The sequence below is a fragment of the Tursiops truncatus genome, chromosome 6, assembly GCF_011762595.2.
Source record: "Tursiops truncatus isolate mTurTru1 chromosome 6, mTurTru1.mat.Y, whole genome shotgun sequence".
NCBI lineage: Eukaryota > Metazoa > Chordata > Mammalia > Artiodactyla > Delphinidae > Tursiops > Tursiops truncatus.
The window spans coordinates 62,417,382-62,432,233 of NC_047039.1; the positions used below are offsets into that span (position 1 = coordinate 62,417,382).

A 14,852-nucleotide genomic window follows, 5' to 3' on the forward strand; every position below is an offset into this window, starting at 1 on the left:
GCTTAGCCTGTCAGGAATCAAGAAGCATTCGGAATGCCCTTGTTGGGCCTTCCTTCCCCCGGTCGTCAGGGCCAAGAGGGAATCCCAAGCTCTAGGTGCTCCAGATTAGATCACCCCTTATGGAGACTCCACGCTTGCATCAGTAGGAGTGCTGGTGGATCCAGGACGGCACGTCCCTCCCACCTTCCACACTGACAGATTCATCACCACTGCTGCCCTGAGACCAGCAGGACCACCTTCCTGTTCATCCGTGTCACCATAAGATGCCTAGGACTCCTGTGGCGTTACTCAGCCCCCAGACTTTCATTCTGACACTCCCCTTTTTTTAACATCTTTATTGGAGTATAATTGCTTCACAATGGTGTGTTAGTTTCTGCTTTATAACAAAGTGAATCAGCTATACATATACATATATCCCCATATCTCCTCCCTCTTTCATCTCCCTTCCACCCTCCCTACCCCACCCCTCTAGGTGGTCACAAAGCACTGAGCTGATCTCCCTGTGCTATGCGGCTGCTTCCCACTGCCTATCTATTTTACATTTGGTAGTGTATATATGTCCATTTAACTCTCTCACTTCGTCCCAGTTTACCCTTCCCCCCTCCCCGTGTCCTCAAGTCCATTCTCTACGTCTGCGTATTTATACCTGTCCTGCCCCTAAGTTCTTCAGAACCATATTTTTTTTAGATTCCATATATATGTGTTAGCATACAGTATTTGTTTTTCTCTCTCTGACTTACTTCACTCTGTATGAAAGTCTCTAGGTCCATGCACCTCACTACAAATAACTCAATTTCGTTTCTTTTTATGGCTGAGTAATATTCCATTGTACATATGTGCCACATCTTCTTTATCCATTCATCTGTTGATGGACACTTAGGTTGCTTCCATGTCCTGGCTATTGTAAATAGACCTGCAGTGAACATTGTGGTACATGACTCTTTTTGAATTATGGTTTTCTCAGGGTATATGCCCAGTAGTGGGATTGCTGGGTCGTATGGTAGTTCTATTTTTATTTTTTAAGGAACCTCCATACTGTTCTCAATAGTGGATGTATCAATTTACATTCCCACCCACAGTGCAAGAGGGTTCCCTTTTCTCCACACCCTCTCCAGCATTTATTGTTTGTAGATTTTATTCATGATGGTCATTCTAACTGGTGTGAGGTGATACCTCATTGTAGTTTTGATTTGCATTTCTCTAATGATTAATGATGTTGAGCATTCTTTCATGTGTTTCTTGGCAATCTGTGTATCTTCTTTGGAGAAATGTCTATTTAGGTCTTCTGCCCATTTTTGGATTGGGTTGTTTGTTTTTTTGATATTGAGCTGCATGAGCTGCTTGTATATTTTGGAGATTAATCCTTTTTCAGTTGCTTCATTTTCAAATATTTTCTCCCATTCTGAGGGCTGTCTTTTCGTCTTGTTTATGGTCTCCTTTGCTGTGCAAAAGCTTTGAAGTTTCATTAGGTTCCATTTGTTTATTTTTGTTTTTATTTCCATTACTCCGGGAGGTTGGTCAAAAAGGATCTTGCTGTGATTTATGTCATAGAGTGTTCTGCCTATGTTTTCCTCTAAGAGTTTTATACTGTCTGGCCTTACATTTAGGTCTTTAATCCATTTTGAGTTTACTTTTGTGTATGGTATTAGGGAGTGTTCTAATTTCATTCTTTTACATGTAGCTGTCCAGTTTTCCCAGCACCACTTATTGAAGAGGCTGTGTTTTCTCCATCATATATTTCTGCCTCCTTTATCAAAGATAAGGTGACCATATGTGTGTGGGTTTATCTCTGGGCTTTCTATCCTGTTCCACTGATTTATATTTCTGTTTTTGTGCCAGTACCATACTGTCTTTATTACTGTAGCTTTGTAGTAGAGTCTGAAGTCAGGGAGCCTGATGCCTCCAGCTCTGTATTTTTTTTTCTCAAGATCGCTTTGGCTATTTGGGGTCTATTGTGTTTCCATGCAAACTGTGAAATTTTTTGTTCTAGTTTTGTGAAAAGTGCCATTGGTAGTTTGATAGGGATTGCATTGTATCTGTAGATTCCTTTGGGTAGTATAGTCATTTTCACAATGTTGATTCTTCCAATCCAAGAACATGGTATATCTCTCTATCTGTTTCTATCATCTTTAATTTCTTTCATCAGTGTCTTATAGTTTTCTGCATACAGGTCTTTTGTCTCCTTAGGTATGTTTATTCCTAGATATTTTATTCTTTTTGTTGCAATGGTAAATGGGAGTGTTTCCTTAATTTCTCTTTCATATTTTTCATCATTAGTGTATAGGAATGCAAGAGATTTCTGTGCATTAATTTTGTATCCTGCTACTTTACCAAATTCATTGATTAGCTCTAGTAGTTTTCTGGTAGCATCTTTAGGATTCTCTATGTATAGTATCATGTCATCTGCAAACAGTGACAGCTTTACTTCTTCTTTTCTGATTTGGATTCCTTTTATTTCTTCTTCTCTGATTGCTGTGAATAAAGCTTCCAAAACTATGTTGAATAATAGGGGTGAGAGTGAGCAACCTTGTCTTATCCCTGGTCTTAGATGAAATGGTTTCAGTTTTTCACCATTGGGAATGATGTTGGCTGCGGGGTTCTCATGTATGGCCTTTATTATGTTGAGGTAAGTTCCCTCTCTGCCTACTTTCTGGAGGGATTTTATCATAAATGGTGTTGAATTTTGTGAAAAGCTTTTTCTGCATCTATTGAGATGATCATATCATTTTTCTCCTTCCATTTGTTAATATGTTTTATCACATTGATTGATTTGCGTATATTGAAGAATCCTTACATTCCTGGGAGAAACCCCACTTATCATGGTGTATGATCCTTTTAATGTGCTGTTGGACTCTGTTTGCTAGGATTTTGTTGAGGATTTTTACATCTATGTTCATCAGTGATATTGGCCTGTAGTTTTCTTTCTTTGTGACAACTTTGTTTGGTTTTGGTATCAAGGTGATGGTAGCCTCGTAGAATGAGTTTGGGAGCATTCCTCCCTCTGGTATATCTTGGAAGAGTTTGAGAAGGATAGGTGTTAGCTCTTCCCTAAATGTTTGACAGAATTCGCCTGTGAAGCTATCTGGTCCTGGGCTTTTGTTTGTTGGAAGAGTTTTAATCACAGTTTCAATTTCAGTGCTTGTGATTGGTCTATTTATATTTTCTATTTCTTCCTGGTTCAGTCTCAGAAGGTTGTGCTTTTCTAAGAATTTGTTCATTTCTTCCAGGTTGTCCATTTTATTGGCATAGAGTTGCTTGTAGTAATCTCTCATGATCCTTTGTATTTCTGCAGTGTCAGTTGTTACTTCTCCTTTTTCATTTCTAATTCTATTGATTTGCATCTTCTCCCTTTTTTTCTTGATGAATCTGGCTACTGGCTTATCAATTTTGTTTATCTTCTCAAAGAACCAGCTTTTAGTTTTATTGACCTTTGCTATCATTTCCTTGATTTCTTTTTCATTTATTTCGGATCTGATCTTTATGATTTCTTTCCATCTGCTAACTTTGTGGGGTTTTTTATTCTTCTTTCTCTAATTGCCTTAGGTGTAAGTATGGTTGTTTATTTGACATGTTTTTTGTTTCTTAAGGTAGGATTCTATTGCTATAAACTTACTTCTTAGAACTGCTTTTGCCACATCCCATAGGTTTTGGGTTGTCATGTTTTCATTGTCATTTGTTTCTAGGTAATTTTTGATTTCCTCTTTGATTTCTTCAGTGATCCCTTGGTTATTTAGTAGTGTATCGTTTAGCCTCCATGTATTTGTATTTTTTACAGTTTTTCTCCTGTAATTGATATCTAGTCTCATAGCATTGTGGTCAGAAAAGATACTTGATATGATTTCAATTTTCTTAAATTTACCAAGGCTTGATTTGTGACCCATGATATGATCTATCCTGGAGAATGTTCCATGAGCATTTGAGAAGAAAGTGTATTCTGTTGTTTTTGGACGGAATGTCCTATAACTTTCAGTTAAGTCCGTCTTGTTTAATGTATCATTTAAAGCTTGTGTTTCCTTAATTATTTTGATTTTGGATGATGTTCATTGGTGAAAGTGGGGTGTTAAAGTCGTGTTACTGTCGTTTTCCCCTTTTATGGCTGTTAACACTTGCCTTATGTATTGAGGTGCTCCTATGTTGGGGGCATAAATATTTACAATTGTTATATCTTCTTCTTGGATTGATCCCTTGATCATTCTGTAGTGTCCTTCTTTGTCTCTTGTAATAGTCTTTATTTTAAAGTCTCTTTTGTCTGGTATGAGAATTGCTACTCCAGCTTTCTTTTGATTTCCATTTGCATGGAATATCTTTTTCCATCCCCTCACTTTCAGTCTGTATTTGTCCCTAGGTCTGAAGTGGGTCTCTTGTAGACAGCATATATATGGGTCTTGTTTTTGTATCCATTCAGCCAGTCTATGTCTTTTGGTTGGAGCATTTAATCCATTTATATTTAAGGTAGTTATCGTTATGTATGTTCTTATTACCATTTTCTTAATTGTTTTGGGTTTGTTATTGTAGGTCTTTTCCTTCTCTTGTGTTTCCTGCCTAGAAAAGTTCCTTTAGCATTTGTTTTAAAGCTGGTTTGGTGGTGCTGAATTCTCTTAGCTTTTGCTTGTCTGTAAAGGTTTTAATTTCTCTGTTGAATCTGAATGAGGTCCTTGCTGGGTAGGGTAATCTTGGTTGTAGATTTTTTCCTTTCATCACTTTAAATATGTCCTGCCACTCCCTTCTAGCTTGCAGAGTTTCTGCTGAAAGATCAGCTATTACATACAAGGGAATCCCTGTAAGGTTATTTGTTGCTTTTCCTTTGCTGCTTTTAATATTTTTTCTTTTTATTTAATTTTTGATAGTTTGATTAATATGTGTCTTGGCGTGTTTCTCCTTGGATTTATCCTGTATGGGACTCTGCACTTCCTGGACTTGATTGACTATTTCCTTTCCCATATTAGGGAAGTTTTCAAACATAATCTCTTCAAACATTTTCTCAGTCCCTCTCTTTTTCTCTTCTTCTTCTGGGACCCCTGTAGTTCGAATGTTGATGCATTCAGTATTGTCCCAGAGGTCTCTGAGACTGTCCTGAATTCTTTTCATTCTTTTTTCTTTATTCTGCTCTGTGGTAGTTATTTCCACTATTTTATCTTCCAGGTCATTTATCCATTCTTCTACCTCAGTTATTCTACTATTGATTCCTTCTAGAGAATTTTTAATTTCTTTTGTTGTGTTGTTCATCATTGTTTGTTTGCTCTTTAGTTCCTTTAGGTCCTTGTTAAACGTTTCTTGTATTTTCTCCATTCTATTTCCAAGATTTTGGATCATCTTTACTATCATTACTCTGAATTCTTTTTCAGGTAGACTGCCCATTTCCTCTTCATTTGTTTGGTCTGGTGGGTTTTTACCTTGCTCCTTCATCTGCTGCGTATTCCTCTGTCTTCTCATTTTGCTTAACTTACTGTGTGTGGGGTCTCCTTTTCGCAGGCTGCAGGTTCGTAGTTCCTGTTATTTTTGGTGTCTGTCCCCAGTGGGTAAGGTTGGTTCAGTGGGTTGTGTAGGCTTCCCGGTGGAGGGGACTGGTACCTGTGTTCTGGTGGATGAGGCTAGATCTTGTCTTTCTGGTGGGCAGCACTGCATTTCGTCGTGTGTTTTGGGGTGTCTGTGACCTTATTTGATTTTAGGCAGCCTCTCTGCTAATGGTTGGGGTTGTGTTCCTGTCTTGCTCGTTGTTTGGCATAGGGTGTCCAGCACTGTAGCTTGCTGGTCGTTGAGTGGAGCTGGGTCTTCGCATTGAGATGGAGATCTCTGGGAGAGATTTCACTGTTTGGTATTACATGGAGCCAGGAGGTCTCTGGTGGACCAATGTCCTGAACTCGGCTCTCCCACCTCAGAGGCACAGCCCAGACACCTGACTGGAGCATGAAGACCCTGTCAGCCACACAGTCGATTTTGGAGGCTGAGACGTACCTCTACAAGCTGGAGGCCCAGGAAAGCCGGTGGTGTAGTCCTAATCCAAGACCCAAGTCTGAAGGTCTGGAGAAACAGGCCGCAAGCAAGCTTCCAGGACAAAGAGGTGGTACTCTGACACCCCCTTTTCTGACCCCATCCCTTCTCCTTTCCGAATTCTACAGCACTTCCACTCTGGTCCCTGGAACTAGTGTCAATCATCAACAATTCCCCCTGTACCCTTAGCCTTTCCTTTGAATATTGAATGCTCTCTCTCCCTAACTGTATTATGTGTTTTGCAATGGGGCACCATTGGATGAGACAAATCTTCATCTTGTGGGACTATTCTATGCTTTGCAGGGCATTTACCATCCTTGGTCCATCTGCACACTAAATACTCGTGAGATTTCAATGAACCTCACTGCTACCTGACTCTCCCCTGAGGATCCTGTTCTCCTGCACTCCTCTCAAGTGGTGGTGATTTTCTATCCAACAGCCCTTACCGACTGGGCCTGTCCTCCTTGCTCCTTCTTGCTGCTTTCAGATCATTCTGCCTTCCTCCTCCCTAACTGCTCCAAAGCAAATTTGAATTGCAAGTCATCAGACCCCCTTTTCCTTCTTAGCACAATCATCTACTGATCTCCAGGCCCTCTTCTAGTCCCTTGAAGAGGGGGAGCTGGCTCCCTCTCCAAAACCTCTCTTCACCAATTTTTGGTGGCTCTAGTATCTCCATAGATGAAACTTCCAATACTCTGTGTCTCGGGTCCTTCATATCATCTTCTTTAATGGTTGTATCTTCTATCCTATTTGACACACTCACTCCCCTGGTCTTATTCCAGAACGTGTCATTAAGGGAACTGCAGCCTTTCCCTAAAGGCAGTTTCAACTGTCCCACTTTTTGTTCATCACTTTCTATTTTCCAGTTCACTCTAGTGTCTAAACTTCAAAAATCCTTCTTTTCCACCAGGACCTACACTGCATGGAACCTTCCACCTTTTCCTTGCTTCTCATGCCCTCACTAAGTATATTCTTGCCCAAGGGCATTTGCACTTGGGGGCTTCTCTTCGCTAGACACCTACAGGGTTAAATCCTCACCTCCTTTTAAAGCTTTGCTTCAGTAGCATCCCTCACACTGAGGCTTCCCCTGATCATTTTATTTAAAAGTTCCCCTCCCCCCAATACTGCTACTCCTTATCCTCTTATGGTTTGTTTTTCTCCATTGTACTTGTCACTAAGATACCATATATTTTCATTTTTATTTATTTCTCTGAGGTGGAAGTTTTATGAGGTGGAAGTTTTATGAGGGTGGAATTTTGTTCACTGTAAACCAGTGCCTAGAACAGTGCTCGGCACATATATGGTTATCCATAAATATTTGTTGAATGAAAAAAATGTGCTAGGGCTGCATTCTGAACCTAGTCCAGATGGACTACAAAGTTCCTCCCCCCACTACTCTGTGTCCTTTCAAGATGAACTCTGGTTATGAATTGGACTGTGGGACTAGTGACTTAGTAGCTTTTCTCAGGATGTGGGTAGGAGTATAGGAAAAGGAACACCATAAAACACCCAGATGTGGGCGACTGGCAATATGGTACCAACTAAAATTTTAAGAAAAGATGAAAGTTCAAATGGATTGCTGATCTCATGAAAGCACAGAACCAGTCCCACTGCTACTTTACTCTGTTCCCACTCCTTTTTTTTTAATTAAAAAAATTTTAATACACTTGTTATTTTTATTTTATTTTATTCTTATTATTTTTATTGGAGCACAGTTGCTTTACAATGTTGTGTCAGTTTTTGCTGTACAGCAAAATAAATCAGTTATATGTATACATACATCCCCTCCTTTTTGGATTTCCTTCCCTTTTAAGTCCCCACAGAGCACCGAGTAGAGTTCCCCGTGCTATGCAGTAGGTTCTCATTAGCTATCTATTTTATACACAGTAGTGTCTTCACTTGTCTTTCTCCTCCCTTCCTGACTATCCCTCTCTTCCCCTATTCTATTTAACATTTTATTTTTCTTCCCTCCCTTCCTCTCTGCCTCTCATTTTCTTACCTCTTACTCCTTGACCCCTTTTCTCCTCTTTTTAGCTTTCTCAAAGAACAAAGTGAATTATTTTTTTGGAAAGAATTTTAATTTCCAAGGTGTGGGAAAAATGAAATTGTCCCCTTTCTGGAGGTTCCCTTGAGCATCCTGCACTTTAATGAAATAAATGGCCTGAAGGAAGACATGGTGGGTGGAGGGTAGTTGCTGGGTCTGTCCGTGCTTGGGTTCTCTCCCTCCCTCCCTGTTTGGCCTCTGCAGCTCTAGGGAGATGGACAGGGCAGGGCAAACTTACCACTGGCCCCTGGCCCTGTACTACTTATGAAATAGAAATAAATGACAACCTAGGGATGTTGAAGAAAGTTGAAAGAGGGGGGAGGGAGCAACCCCTCTTAACAGTGAATCTTGAAGCTGGTAGAAAAGCATAATCCTGTTCCTGAATGCCAAGTTTTCATTTCCATGGATGAGTTGATCTAAGGGAGGCTGGTTTCTCTCCTTCTTCCATGAATTAGCCTCCAGCAGTTTCAAGTGGTGGCACCAGGTGTGTATATCTGATGGTGGGACATCCGCCCCCCCAGTGGGAAGTGGAGTGACCAGGAAAGTGCACGGCACAGAACTTGTGGTCTTCATCAGGAAGTGTATGTAGCAGCATGGAAAGAACAAGGACTTGTTTCCGGCATACTTGAGTTCAAATCTTTGCTGTGTCATTTTCTACCTCTGAAACCTTCGTCATGTTACTTAACTGCTCTGAGCTTTAGTTTCCTCTTCTGTCAAGTGGAGATCATAGCCGTCCCTACCTCACTGGGTCGTTGGAAGGACTGGAGCTGATACGCGATAATGGTGATGAGGACAGTGATGAAGGTGAACGTGAATTTGGACATTTACTCTATGCCAGAATTGTGCTATGTGTGCACATTTGTTCACATGAAGTGCCCAGAACAATGTTTGGCACATAATGGGCATTTAATACATTTCATTTTTTTTAATTAATTAATTTATGGCTGCATTGGGTCTTCGTTGCTGCGCCGGCTTTCTCTAGTTGTGGAGAGGGGGGGCTACTCTTTGTTGCGGTGCGTGGGCTTCTCCTTGCGGTGGCTTCTCTTGTTGGGGAGCACGGGCTCTAGGTGCACGGGCTCCAGTAGTTGTGGGTCGTGGGCTCTAGCGCACATGCTCAGTAGTTGTGGCGCACGGGCTCAGTTGCTCCGTGGCATGTGGGATCTTCCCGGACCAGGGTTCAAACCCGTGACCCCTGCACTAGCAGGTGGATTCTTAACCACTGCACCAGAGAAGTCCAATACATTTTACATAGCATTACTATCCAGCACTGTGTAAGAGAGTAACAAAATGACTTTGGGGTATGTGAACCTTTAAGACGTGAATATTTCAAGTCACTTCTGTCTTGTGAGGTGGAGAAGTTTCAGCTTCCCTGGAACCTTGATATAGAAAGCGGTATTTATCTAGGCAGATTAGGTTACGGCTGCAGAAAGAAACAACTGCAAAATCTCAGTGGCTTTACCCAGCAAAGGTGTATTTCTCACTTATACTACATGTCAAGTGGGGTCAGCCTAGGGTTCTGCTTATCATTGTCACTCAGAGCTGTGGCCTGATGCATACTCCATCTTGAAATCTATTTCCGTAATCACCAAGACAGAAAAAGGGAAGACTGGAATACAGAGGCAGCAGACAAACGCTTCTGTCCAGAAGTAATACATGTCTCTTTTGCTCACATTTGCTTGGCCAAAGGCAGACACTTGGCCACACGTAACTTGAATGTGGTGGAGAAGTGCAAGCTACGATGCATATATTCCAGAAGAATGAAAATATTTAACAGCTCAATGACATGGACCCTAATGACCACCATAGAAGGGCATGCTCTGGATGGTGGATGTGAATGAAATTGTTCATGAGGAATGGATAATAAGAGCTACCGTGAGTTGAGTACCTAGCATATGATAGACTGTGCCAGGGACTTTGCATTCATATATCAGCTAATCCTCCCAGAGAGGTCTTACTAATCTCATTATTATAATGCGGGAACTGAGGCTCAGGGAGGTTTCCTTACAATGGCATCGTAGGTATTAAGGATAGAATGAACATAGTCTGCACAGGTTGTCTGGATTATAGGGAAATCCTTAAAAAAGAATCGTGCACTAGGAGACTACTGAGGCTGATCTCTAGCTCCACTTTCTAATTTTTAAAGTCTGAGCACGCGCAAGGATGGCAAACAGGTCTTGAGTGTCAACTCTGACAGATTTGTGTTGGCTACCAGAGAGCTGCAGTGAGAAGGTTTTCTGATGGGAAAGAGTAAAGTGATTGATTAACAGTGTCTGCTGTGGGTATAGGAAGGAGCGTGGCCACGTGAGAAACAGATGTTTGCTATCTCTGGGCATGTTTCTTAAGTTCTCTGGGTTTCAGTTATATCACTTACAAAACAAGGTTAATAAAAGTTGTGTGAGTGAAGGTAGTAGATTGGCCCAGATGGTTTCTTGATGTCTTCAGAGGGCACCAAAACATTTGTTCCTAGCTTCATACATTCCAACTTATTTTATGCACCCTGTTCCATCATGTAGTCATGAAACTCCATTTGTATGTGTGGGATGGGTTTAGGGAAGGGAATTCAACAGGCTGAGTCATTGAAAATTGCTCCTAAGGAGTGCAGAACTGGAGGCCTTTGACAGGAAGGATGAGTCATTGGCAGTTAAGGGAACCCATCATCACTGTCCTACAAACATCTGTGAGCTGGATATACCTCCTGTCTTTAAATCCAAGGGCTCTGTTTCTCAGTCTGGGGTAATAAGTCGGGGAGATATGAATCCTCAGATAAACATGCTTCGTCTTTTCAGTGGTGATTTGGGGAATAGGACCAATATATTTTTCTCAAGATAGACAAGGTGTATTAGTCAGGATCCAGATAGAAAATAGACAACAGACTCAAAGTGTTTAAAGAGATTTTGATAAAGATTCTGTTAAAAGATATACTGAAGCATGCTAAAAGTATAAGGGTTATTTGAGTAAAAATAGATTTGAATTGATCAGGGCCAAACCAGAAATGTTAAGGAGACTTCCACCAACAGGAGCTAGAGAAAAGACTTTTATAGAGAAAAGACACACACATACATACACATATATATGTATGTGTATATCGATAGCAGAATATTACTCAGCCATAAAAAAGGAATGAAATTTTGTCACTTGTGAACATGCATGGACCTGGAGGGTATTATGCTTAGTGAAATAAGTCAGACAGAGAAAGAAAAATACTGTCTGTTTCCACTTACTTGTGGAATCTAAAAAATAAAACAAATGAACAAATATAATAAAATAGAAGCAGACTCACAGATACAGAGCACAAGCTAGTGGTTACTAATGGGGGGGTGGAGGGGCAATATAGGTGGAGGGGATTAAGAGGTACCAACTACGAGACATGAAATAAATAAGTTACAGGGATGTAATATACAGCACAGCGAATATGATCAATATCTTATAATAACTTTGTGTGGAGTATATCTATAAAAATATCGAATTACTATGTTGCACACCTGGAACTAATATAATAATACAAGTTAACTATACTAAACTAAATAAAATAAAAAATTTATGTCCTGAGTCACACTAGCCACATTTCAAGTGCTCAGTCGCCGCATGTGGCTGGTGGTTACCGTACTAGCGCATAATGTTTCCATCATCACAGACGGTTTTATTGGAGAGATTGGTCTGGATTCTCGTGCACAGCCCTGATGGCTAGGGCACTGGCAAAAGGATTTGGAAACTGTCTTCATCCACAGAATCCTCTCCCCGATGACAAGCGACCCTCTCTGGGCTTGTACAATTTTTCTATACATCCAGCAAAATAGTAACGCGGATGATAATTGCAGCCATATTTATTTAGTTCTTAATATGTGCCAAATAGTGTGCTAAGGTTTTAAATACATATGTCATTTAATTACTACCGCAACCCCAAGGAAGACACTATTACTATCTCCATTTTAACAACGCGGACACTGAGGCTCAGAGACATTAAGTGACCACACAACTATTCAGTTTTACTGTATGAAACTGCCAGTATTCATCTGTGGTTGTTTTTTTAAGAACATAGCAATTTTATATGGTTCAACCTCATAGTAAATGGCAGAGCCAGATTTCGAACCCAGTTCCAAAGACCTTGCCAAGGGCAGTGTGGCTAAGCCTCTTTAAGTGACCACCTTGAAAGCTGCTTCTTGCTGTTGAAGGATTAAGTGAAATAACGTTGATTCTGTGCCTGGTGCACAGTTGGGCTCATGCAATGCTACTTCTGTTCGTTTTAACGCCTTTCTGTCAGTCTCTCTCGGGAGGCAGAGCACAGCTGTCTGAGCAGATGGGACCAGTAAGACTGGAAGGAGATGGTCACTGCTATTGACCAGACCCCATCCCAGGGACCTGGAAAAGTTCATCTTCCTCACCAAGGTCTCCCCCGCCCTTCCCTCCACTGCTTCCCACCCCTGTCTCTCAGGGAGTTGATTTTGCTCCGGAGGTCAGGGTCATTTTCTCTGGGTCTTGAGCAGAGGGAGGGGTGATGGACACTGGTCCTTCCTGTTCCCTGTGTCCTCAACAGCCCCAGAGGATGCATTTCATCAACAAACCCCTCCCAGGGAAGGGATGGCTGCTGCACTGAGAAGGTCAGGTGGTTCTGTAAGCTGTGCTCCAGATCTCCTGCATGCTGTAACTCTGTTTTCATGATTGTTTCTGGCAAGGAGGCTGATTTGAAATTCCTCCCTCTCTTATTGGGCAAGAGGGGAGAGAAGTCCCCCTTGTCTGAGGGGCCCGATGTTTGGGTGGGGTTTAGGCCTTGGGGGTGATTTCCATCCATGTGAGTAACCTTTGTCTCTGAAAAACCATAGTATAGTGTTGCTGGATTTAGCAAATGAAGCTACTGGACATCCACTTAAATTTGAATTGCAGATAAACAATAGATAACTTTTTAGTAGAAGTACATACCATGCAATATTTGGAACATACTTCTACTAAAAATTATTTGTGATTTATCTGAAATTCAGATTTACCTGGGCATCCTATTTTATCTAGCTGCCTTCCAACAGTAGGGCTTCTGTCCATCCTTTAGGTACCAGGTCATTTATAACGATGTTAAGGATGCTTAGGACTTAGGAGATCAGGAGATCTAGATCTAGTTCTCACCAGGTACACCCTACTTTCATATACAGAGCTCCTGGTGGGAGGGGCAGAGTGAAGTGATTTAGACTATAGTTCTCAGAATGTGGTCCATAGACCAGCAGCAGCAGCAGCATCACCTGGTACTTAGTAGAAAGGCACATCCTTGGGCCCCACCTGGACCTCCTGAATCAGCCAGTCTGGGGGTGGGGCCTGGCACTCTGTGTTTAACAAACCCTGATGCAGTCTGAGAACCAAAAGTTTAGATTTCGAGCAAGAGTTTTAGGGATCAGACAGACCTCAAAGCTCGGTCCTACCGTTTACTGGTTGTGTGAACTTGGCCTAATTACTGAACCTCTCTGAGCCTATTTCTTCCTAAATAAAAAAGGAATATGATAACTTATTTAGGGATAGATGAAGGAGTAAATGGAGTTATATATTCTAAAGTGCAGCCCATAGTGCCTGTCAGTGTAAGAAAGCACAAAATGATGACTCTTATTTTTACGATTCATTTGGAGATCAGATCATGCCCTGAGACAAATTTGCCCTGAGACAAATTGATAGTTGGCATGGCAAGCCCCTAGTTACAGGGGCAACCTCTGTTTGTTCAGTTCAAAAGTGCCTTTAAATCCCAGGATTTCACTTTCCAAGTCTTATGGAAGAAGGAAGGAATTAAGAGGAGACGGGGGCAGGGAGAGAAAGAACCTGTAGGAATTGGTTTTCTGACCCACAGATGGTGCCCAGAGCAGAGCGCCATGTCCATTCAATTCCTTTTGGTCAGTGCTTAGCCCAGAACAGTTGTCCAAAGGGCAGCGTTTTTTGTTTTTTTGTTTTTGGTTTGCTTTTGATTTTTCATGGAAAGGAGAAAAAAAGGAGGCTCTGAGAGGTGAGGACATGTAGGGGCTCCTGTCTAGGGAGGGGCACTAACACCCTCGGGCATGCGTCACAGTCAAGTCTGGGGGCACCCACATTATGGCTAGACCAGGGTTTCTCAATTTTGTCACTACTGACATTCTGGATCAAATAATTCTTTGTGATAGGGCTGTCCTGAGCATGCTTAGTAGTAACCCAGGTCTCTGCCTACCAGTGCCAGAAGCCCCTCTCATCGTCGGTCACAGTGGTGACAATCAAAACCATCTCTAGGAAAAAAAAAAACCCACCATCTCTAGGCATTGCCAAATGTCCTGGGGCAAGTGGGGTAGGGGTGGACAAAACCTCCCTTGAATGAGAGCCACCAGTCAAGAATCTACTACACAATACCTACTCAGACCATTTTAGCAGCCACCATGTATTGAGCATTTACAAGTAGTACCTCCAATCTCCATGCTCATATTGCTAGGAAGCCTTTTAAAGTATAAGTTAAAGTTGAAGAAACTGAGGCTCAGACACTTAAAAGTAACTTGCCCCAAATTGAACAGCTGGTAGATCTGAGCTTCTGACTGAGGTGGGTCTGACTAGTTCCAAAGCTCATATAGTTTCTGCTGCAACACTCCCTCTCTCTAGACAATTAAGAATGCTTTTTTCTTTCAATCAGGGAAATTCTTCTCAAGTCAACTCAAGTCCGAAAGTATTTATTGAAAAGCCATGAGAAGCTGCAAGAGAAATCTAAGCTGTCGCTCCTCTCAAGGAGGTTTCAATATCAATGTCATTGGGAAGGTCAGTATCTTACACAACACTGTTAGTTACAGAGTAACATGAGGCAGTCTGAGTTTGGGCCAAAATGAACATC

General features: G+C 41.5%; 1 long non-coding RNA gene across 1 annotated transcript in view; it reads left to right on the forward strand.

The window, feature by feature from the left end:
- The first annotated feature begins 11,391 nt into the window (after positions 1–11,391).
- The window catches only part of LOC117312779 (uncharacterized), a 66,539-nt gene continuing 63,078 nt past the window's right edge, over positions 11,392–14,852 (forward strand). Inside the window, exon 1 of the long non-coding RNA XR_012332512.1 lies at positions 11,392–14,779. This is a non-coding gene — a long non-coding RNA (uncharacterized lncRNA). The remainder of the gene's footprint in view (positions 14,780–14,852) is intronic.